Source organism: Cannabis sativa, chromosome 1, assembly GCF_029168945.1.
Source record: "Cannabis sativa cultivar Pink pepper isolate KNU-18-1 chromosome 1, ASM2916894v1, whole genome shotgun sequence".
Taxonomy (NCBI): Eukaryota; Viridiplantae; Streptophyta; class Magnoliopsida; order Rosales; family Cannabaceae; genus Cannabis; species Cannabis sativa.
Genome location: NC_083601.1, coordinates 66,521,310 through 66,530,585, shown reverse-complemented (window position 1 = coordinate 66,530,585; position 9,276 = coordinate 66,521,310). Strand labels below are relative to the sequence as shown.

The window sequence follows — 9,276 nt, the reverse complement described above, 5'->3', positions numbered from 1 at the left end:
AAATTCGGTTCAACTTATTGGAAGCTCGGTTATATAGACCCATGGTCCCCATACTAGGTGAGACCATACTGCTTGTAAGAATCAGTTAATTGATTTTAATTAATCAATTATAATTCTAAAAGTTAGACTATGTCTACTTTATGAATTTTCACTAAGCAAGGGTAAAACAGTAAATAAAGAGTTTAAAGGGTATATTTATTAATTGGAAAACTTTGATTAGTTTTTATTAATAAATATATTAAATGACAATATTATTTAATAATTATTCTTAAGTTATTAAATAATTAGATTTGACATTTATGTGGTTGAATGAGAAAATTGGCAATTTTTGAGAAAATAGGAAACTAGAAATGATGAAATAGGAAAGTTGGAAAAGTGGAAGGCTTGTTTCCTCAAATGTATGGCCGGCCACCTTTGCTTCCTTTTCTCATTTATTTTTCATTTTAAATGCCAAGTAATTCAACCTTAACCCTATGTGGTATTCTATAAATAGAAGGTAAAGGCTTCCGGTTTCACAGACAATGGTATCTCATTCTTCTCAGAGTGAATTCCTGAGCCACCACTTTCCTCTCTCTTTTCTTCTCTAAATTTTGAAATCCCTTGAGTGAATGAGTAGTGCCCACACACATCAAGTGGTACCTCAATCATAGTATGTAAGACTATGGAAAATCAGCACCAACAAGAAGGAGAGAAAGAGATCCAGATTCAGATCTTGATTATGCTCTGCTACAGAAAGGAATCAAGGGCTAGAGATATGAATGGAAGGAGTCATAATATTCTGCTGCACCCAATGTAAGGTTTTCTTAAACTCTTATGTATTTATTTCATTGTTTTAGAATTCATATTAGGATGTTAATCAAACATACTTGGTAGTAAATCTAGACCCTGGTAAAATAATTTCCAACAACTGGCACCAGAGCCATGGTAATGATTTACTTTCATGTAATATGAATTAAAACGATATTTTATATGTTATGTGTTGATTTGGATAGTATCATGTTGGTTTATGTGTTTTTGTGATGAAAGTTTGTGTTGTACGAATTTTTTCCATGAAAAATATTTTTTCTATTTTTGAAAATATTTTATTTCGATTCCTTGTGAAAAATTAAGCAATTTTGCTTTTTACGGAACTCGATTTCGATAAAAATTGAGAAAGATATGAATTTTGGAAGATCGGAAATCATGCTGCAGCCTATCGTGGCAGCCCCTACAAATTGCGAATTTTGTGGGTTTTTTTTCCCCAAAAATCCAATTTTTTCATGGGATTGTTTCCCAAAATTCATTTTTTCTTTTTTAAATATTTCTAAATTGACATATTTCCAATTTTAAAATATTTTCAATTTTGGAATGTTTCCAATTTTAAATATTTCTTATTATGGTCAGATTTAAAATTTTGTTAACCTCTTTAATATTTATTTGTTATTTAATTATAAGATTAGATATTTTGATATTTAATATATTTTAAATTTAAAGATAACTTTATCTTTTTATTTAAAATATTATCTTAAAATTATCTTATATGACAAATTAAATAATTAATAAATTTGAAATTAACATAGATATTTTTATAGATATACTTACTATAATATTTTCAAATTCAAAATTTGTTACTTTGTTAAATATTTAATTATTTATAAATTATAAGTTTAAAAATGATATTTTTCTATATATATCATTTTTTTCTTATTGGAAATTTATAAATCATATCTTAAATATTTGAATATGTTGTCCCCAAAAGTGAGTGTTTTAATATTTATACTCGCAAGTGCACGAATCGTTTCGGAATATAGTGTTCATGTAAGTGCAAGGTCGAACCCATGGGAGTTGACTAACATCAAAAGAAAGTATTTCAAACAAAATAAGAATATTCTAACCTAGCTCCAAATATTTGATAGGATTTTGGTTTTGCAAAATAAAATAAAAGACAAGTAACTAAAATACTTAAGATTAAAGATGAGTGAGTCTGAAAATAATTTTCCAATAAGATATGTAAAATAAGATTATTAAGATATTAGAATCCACAAAATGCAAGTTCAATAGTATTTATAAGTATATTGATTTCCAAGTTCATATTTATATAGTTGAAATAAATCACACTATATTTTCCAAAATATATTTTTCCTTTAAGTACAAGTTATTTTCAAAAATGTAGGGTTTTTCTTCACTTATAAAAGGTATAATTTTTAAGCATTAAATGTGTTACAATTTAATGAAACTACACAAAATCAAAGAAACTATGTTTAGGCAAAATATAACACTTAAATTCTAAGAATTAGATGTAAACAATTTGATGAAAGACATTTAATCAAAGAGTATTATATTTTTGCATAATGAAGAACTAAGTGGAAATATGCTTTAACAATCAAAAATACATGATATTAAAGATGAAAAAAAACATATTTTTGATAGAAAAATCCATGAACTTTATAGCACAAATGGGAAATCAACATACAAACATAAACACTATCTAGTTACATTTGGCTTCATCATCATCTTAATAATCTTGAAAAAAAGATTAGAAGCTCATAACTAGATAAAAATTACAAAAGATAAACATACTTGACATGCTCTTCAAAGTGTAAAAATGGTAGAAAGAAAATGGTAAAAATGAAGAGTGTGGAATGGAGAAATGTTTTGGGTTGAAGAGGTGTTTAGGAGGGTGAAGAGATGTGGCGGGACCCACGCGGAATGAAGCTGACAGGAAGAGGCAGAGTGCCACTCTCGGCTGTCTGGGGTGTGCTACACGCACGCTTCTGGGCCTTTAGATCTTCACGCGGACGGCTGCGATGGGAAGCTCACTTTGACCGCAAGTGGGCCTTGCATAAGGGCTGATGAGATTTCTTTTAAAAATTTTACTTTTAGCTCCATTTCTTCAATATTTCTTCAATTTAATCCCAATCTTTTCCTTCTAAACACACCTAAAAAAATACATAAAATTAATTAGAAAACTAAAATAAAATTAAAAATAAATACCACATAACATATTATAAAATAATTATAAAAACACACAAAAACATATAAAATTACAATAAAGCTAATAAATTCAAAAATAATTAAAAACTTACTAAATTAATTAAAAACTTAAGAACTAAACCAATTTTTAGTTAAAAAAAATGTGAAAAATAACTCTAATTTCTAGAGTTATCACAACCCCAAACTTAAAATTTTGCTAGTCCTCAAGCAAAAGAAAAATTAAAAACACACATTTTTATTTTTTTTTATTTTGGTGATATCAAAAATGTCCTCAAAAATTGCACATTGAAAATAGCTTATATAAAATATGAATAAAAATTAAACTCATGTAAATAATTCAATAGTCAATCTTGCTTTGAAAATATAATTTAAGTTATAAATCTAAAATCTATTCATCAAATTATTATGTGAATTTTCGAAAAATTATTGTAACAAAATATTTATTTCACATAACAAGATAAATAATTTTTTTTCAAAATTTGATTTTTTTTAGCAAAATTGACCCAAGAATTAAAAATAAAGCTTAAAAGAGATTCATATTTGTATAAACTAAAATCAAACTCAATCAAGGGTATTATCATAGGAAAAAGGGGATATCACCAAAGGGTTTTTTTTTTTCTTTTTGTTTTTTTTTAAGGCATAAATATATATATATAGAAAATAAATATATTTTTTTTTTGGTTTTTTTTTTTTACTAGAAAAATTATAATAAACATTTTGTTTTTTTTTTTTAAATTATATAATATAACTACTTTAGCATCCAAACAACAATTTTTAAAAGTGAAAAATAATACTCTACCATTTTTAAGCACATGAAAGAAATAACCATAGGAACTCACCACCCCAAACTTAATTTATGCATTGTCCTCAATGTATCAAAATACAAATATAAATTGAAAGTGAAAGAGTTGAGAGTTTAGAATGGTCATACCTCATCTTGGAGCATGTCAAGAGCAACAAAAAGATAACAAAAATCAAAACAAAAAGTTAATCTAAAACATAAAGAAAAATACATATTACTAAGAATTGATGAGAGCAATTATGAATCATGGTAAATTGGATCCTCAAGGAGGATTTCATCCACTTCCACATTTTTCAATTCTAAAAATGGTTTCAATTTTTGTCCATTAACTTTGAATACATTACCATTATTAGGATTTTCAATTTCAATGGCTCCATGTGGAAAAACAGTGCGGATAATGTATGGACCTACCCACCTAGAGCGTAACTTTCCCGGAAAGAGATGCAAACGAGAATTGTATAAAATGACTTTTTGACCGGGAGAAAAATCTTTTCTCAAAATATTTTTGTCATGGTAAAATTTCATTCGGTCCTTATACTTTTTCGAATAGTCATATGCATCATGCCTAAGCTCTTCTAACTCATTCAATTGAAGCTTTCTTTTCTCACCCGCTTTGTCTAAGGAAAAGTTTAGTTGCTTAATAGCCCAATAGGCTCTATGTTCTAACTCAACGGGTAAGTGGCATGCCTTCCCATAAACAAGTCTATAGGGAGAAATTCCAATGGGCGTTTTGTATGCAGTACGCTATGCCCATAATGCATCAATGAGTCTTAGGGACCAATCTTTCCTAGTGGGGTTGACAGTTTTCTCTAAGATGTGCTTAATCTCCCTATTTGATATTTCAACTTGACCACTAGTTTGTGGGTGATAAGGTGTAGTGACTTTATGTGTAATGCCATATTGTTTCATTAATTGTTCAAAAGGCCTATTACAAAAGTGTGTACCATTATCACTAATGATGGCACGTGGTGAACCAAATCGTGAGAAAATATTTTCTTTCAAAAACTTAAGCACAACTTTGTGGTCATTAGTGTGACATGCAATAGCTTCTACCCATTTAGACACATAATCAACACCAACAAGAATGTATAAATTACCAAAAGAATTAGGAAATGGACCCATAAAATCAATGCCCCAAACATCAAATATTTCAACAATAAGAATAGGATTTAAAGGCATCATGTTTCTTCTAGTTACACTTCCTAATTTTTGACAACGTTCACAAGATTTGCAATACATATAAGTGTCATGAAAAATAGTAGGCCAATAAAATCCACATTGTAAAATTTTCAAAGCAGTTTTCTTACCACTAAAATGTCCACCACATGCATGATCATGACAAAAAGATATAATTTTAGGTTGATCACAGTTTGGAATGCATCTTCTTATTATTTGATCAGGGCAATATTTAAACAAATAAGGATCATCCCACATGAAATTTTTCACTTCACCATAAAATTTAGATTTATCTTGTTTAGACCAATGAGAAGGAATTTCACCAGTGACCAAATAATTGACAATATCAGCATACCAAGGAAAAGAAGATACATGCATGAGTTGTTCATCAGGAAAAGTTTCAATGATAGTGGTGGAATCATGATTAGTTTCAACAACAATTCTAGACAAATGATCAGCTACAACATTTTCAGAACCTTTTTTATCACATATCTCTAAATCAAATTCTTGTAAAAGCAAGATCCAACGAATTAAACGAGATTTAGCATCTTTTTTCGACAAGAGATATTTCAATGCAGCATGATCAGAATAGACAATTATTTTAGATCCTAACATATAAGACCTAAACTTCTCTAATGCAAACACAACAGCAAGCAATTCTTTTTCAGCTGTAGTGTAATTCAATTGAGCTTCATTTAAAGTTTTGCTAGCATAGTATATTACATGAGGTAACTTGTTAATTCTTTGTCCTAAAACAGCACCAATTGCATAATCAGAAGCATCACACATTATTTCAAAAGGAACATTCCAATCGGGACGGCGAATAATAGGTGCACTAGTCAAAAGGAATTTCAATTTTTCAAAGGCAGCATGGCATTCATTATCAAAGACAAAAGCATTTTCTTTTCCAAGTAAATGACATAAAGGGCGTGAAATTTTGCTAAAGTCTTTTATAAATCTTCTATAAAAACCGGCATGGCCTAAGAATGATCTAATTTCTTTTACTGTCTTAGGTGGAGGAAGTTTTGAAATAAGATCTACTTTTGCTTTATCAACTTCTATTCCTTGAGATGAAATCACATGACCTAAGACAATTCCCTTTTTAACCATGAAATGACATTTTTCCCAATTAAGAACTAAATTCATTTCTTTGCAACAAATTAGAACAAGAGAAAGATGGTGCAAACAATAATCAAAAGAATTTCCAAACACAGAAAAATCATCCATATCAGAAAATATTGCAATCATACATCTTTGAAATGTTGTAGGAGCATTACAAAGACCAAAAGGCATGCGACGATATGCAAAGGTTCCAAAAGGGCAAGTAAAGGTAGTCTTTTCTTGATCTTCGGGGGCAATGGGGATTTGGTTATATCCCGAGTACCCATCAAGAAAGCAATAATAAGCATGGCCAGCTAATCGTTCAAGCATTTGGTCAATGAAGGGTAATGGGAAGTGATCTTTCCTAGTGACACTATTCAACTTTCTATAGTCTATACACACTCTCCACCCAGTTTGGACTCTAGTAGGGATTAACTCATTTTGTTCATTTTTAACAACAGTGATCCCAGACTTTTTTGGAACAACTTGAACAGGACTAACCCATGGACTGTCAGAAATAGGGTAAATGATCCCTACATCTAACATTTTAATTACATCATCTCTTACTACCTCTTTCATGTTTGGATTTAATCTTCTTTGACTTTCTCGGGAGGGCTTAGCATTTTCTTCTAAATGAATTCTATGCATGCACACGAATTTGGGCTAATTCCCTTAATGTCTCCCATGGTCCAACCTATGGCCTTTTTATGTTTTCTAAGGATATCTAACAATTTTGTTTCTTGTTTTTCATCTAAATCAGATGCAATGATAACAGGATAGGTGTTAGACTCTCCTAGAAATGCATATTTCAAAGTGTCGGGCAAAGGTTTGAGATCTAACTTTGGTGGTTCAGGAGTTGACTCAACATGCTCTAATGGAATACATGGTTCAATTTTGGCTTTCCATTTTTCAGTATCCATTAGTGGGGTAGACTCAAGCAAAGAATTGTCATCATGAATAAAATCATCAACATTTAAGCACATTCCAAACATTTTTGCATAAGTTTCAAAAGATTCATTCATGTCCATTTCAAACATATTTTCCGTGTTAATCATGTTTACTTCATGTATTTCCTCACACTCAACAGATTTAGCAACATTAAAAACATTCAATTCAACAGTCATGTTTCCAAAAGATAATTTCAATACACCATTACGACAGTTGATAATTGCATTAGATGTAGCTAAAAATGGTCTACCTAAAATTATGGGTATTTGAGCATGAGCATTTTCAACAGGTTGAGTATCAAGAACAATGAAATCAACAGGAAAATAAAACTTATCCACTTTAATTAAAACATCTTCTATAATACCTCTAGGAATTTTCACAGAACGATCAGCTAATTGAAGTGTTATAGAAGTTGGTTTTAATTCTCCTAGAGCAAGTTGCTTATAAACAGAATAAGGCAATAAATTCACACTAGCTCCTAAATCAAGTAAAGCTTTGTTAATAAAATGATCACCAATGATGCATGAAATTGTTGGACAACCAGGATCTTTATATTTCACAAGGCTTTTATATTGAATTATGGAGCTAACTTGTTCACTTAAAAATGCCTTTTTTGGAACATTAGTGTTTCTTTTAACAGTGCAAAGGTCTTTCAAGAATTTGGAGTAGGCAGGAATTTGTTTAATGGCATCTAAGAATGGGATGTTGATACTTACTTGTTTAAACACTTCTAAGATGTCACTATATTGGTTGCCTTTTATGAGTGGAAGTAATCTTTGTGGAAAAGGAGCTTTTGGAATGGAAGGAAGAATTTGATCATTATCTTTTGACAAGTCATTTGTGTTGGAACTTTGGCTTTGGTCTTTTTCAACTTGAGGTGTGTAATCGGGTTTGGCAATTTGTTTTCCGGACCTAAGTGTTGAAATAGACTTGGCTTCTTCTTTATGACTTGGGACTCCTACTTCATATTGGCCTTTAGGATTTGGGACGGGTTGGCTAGGAAATCTCCCTTTTTCTCTCTCAGTTACGGCATTGGCAAGTTGACCCAATTGTGTCTCAAGTTTGGCAATGGATTGAGACTGATTTTGCATGATTTGTTGGGTGGATTGCATGAATTGTTGTAGAGTGTCTTCTAAGGAAGGCTTTCTTTGTGGAGGGTAAGGTTGACTTGGTTGGGCATGATTCGGATTTGGCATGTTGAATTGGTTTCCTTGGTTCATTTGTGGTTGGTTTTGTCTCCATGAAAAATTGGGATGGTTTCTCCAATTAGGATTGTATGTGTTTGAAAATGGGCTATCATTTGGTTTACCATATGAATGTAATGCATTAGCCTCTTCAGAAAATGTTTCAAGAAAAGAAGGACATGATTGATCATTATGACAAGTACTAGCACAAACATCTTTTTTAGGTTGAACATGAGAATTCATAGTTTGACTTATGACTAAGGCTTCTACTTTTCTTGCTAATTTTTCAAAAGATGTTCTCAAATCAGTTTCTTCTTTAATTTCATATTTCCCTCCTCTTTTAGGTGAATTATTTGCTCTAGATCTAGGCTCAGAATAATTCCATTGTTGTGAATTAACAGACAATTCTTCAAGAGCTTCCCAAGCCTCTTGCCCTTGTAATTTCAAAAATTTTCCGGTATGCATAGATTGAATCATTTGTCGGTTTGAAGGGGTTAAACCATCATAAAAATATTTTACAAGTCTCCATTTTTCAAAACCATGGTGGGGGCACTTTAATAATAAATCTTTAAATCTTTCCCAACATTCATAAAATTCTTCATTATCTTTTTGATAAAATTCGGAGATTTCTCTTCTTAAATTATCAGTTTTGGACATGGAGAAAAATTTGGCAAGAAATTTATTAAAAAGTTGATCCCACGTTGTTATGGTTCCGGTTGGAAGTGAGTTTAACCAAGTTTTGGCTCTATCTTTTAAAGAAAAAGGAAACAACCTAAGCTTAACTGATTCATCTGAAAAATTTTGAAAACGAAAAGTTGAGCAAATATCTAAGAAATCTTTTACATGCATGTAAGGGTCTTCTCTTTCTAAACCATAAAAAGAAGGCAACAATTGAATCATTGAAGGTTTAAGTTCAAAATGAGTGGCATTAGTAGTAGGCAAAACAATGCATGATGGAGCATTAGATGAAATAGGTGAAAAATATTCAAGTAGTGTTTTTTCTTGCGCAATATTAGGTTCTTGTTCCATTATGCTTAATTTTTCAAAAACACTTTCAATTTCACCTAAAGTTACTACTCTTTTTACCGAACG

At 30.6% G+C, this 9,276-nt stretch overlaps 1 non-coding gene and 1 pseudogene across 1 annotated transcript; one reads left to right on the top strand and one right to left on the bottom strand.

The window, feature by feature from the left end:
- Nucleotides 1-3,700: 3,700 nt before the first annotated feature.
- On the bottom strand, nucleotides 3,701-8,727 carry LOC133033666 (uncharacterized; annotated as a pseudogene).
- Nucleotides 8,720-8,826, top strand: LOC115708386 (small nucleolar RNA R71). Its single transcript, XR_004009887.1, has one exon. It is a non-coding gene; the product is annotated as a small nucleolar RNA R71 (small nucleolar RNA).
- The last annotated feature ends 450 nt before the right edge of the window (nucleotides 8,827-9,276 follow it).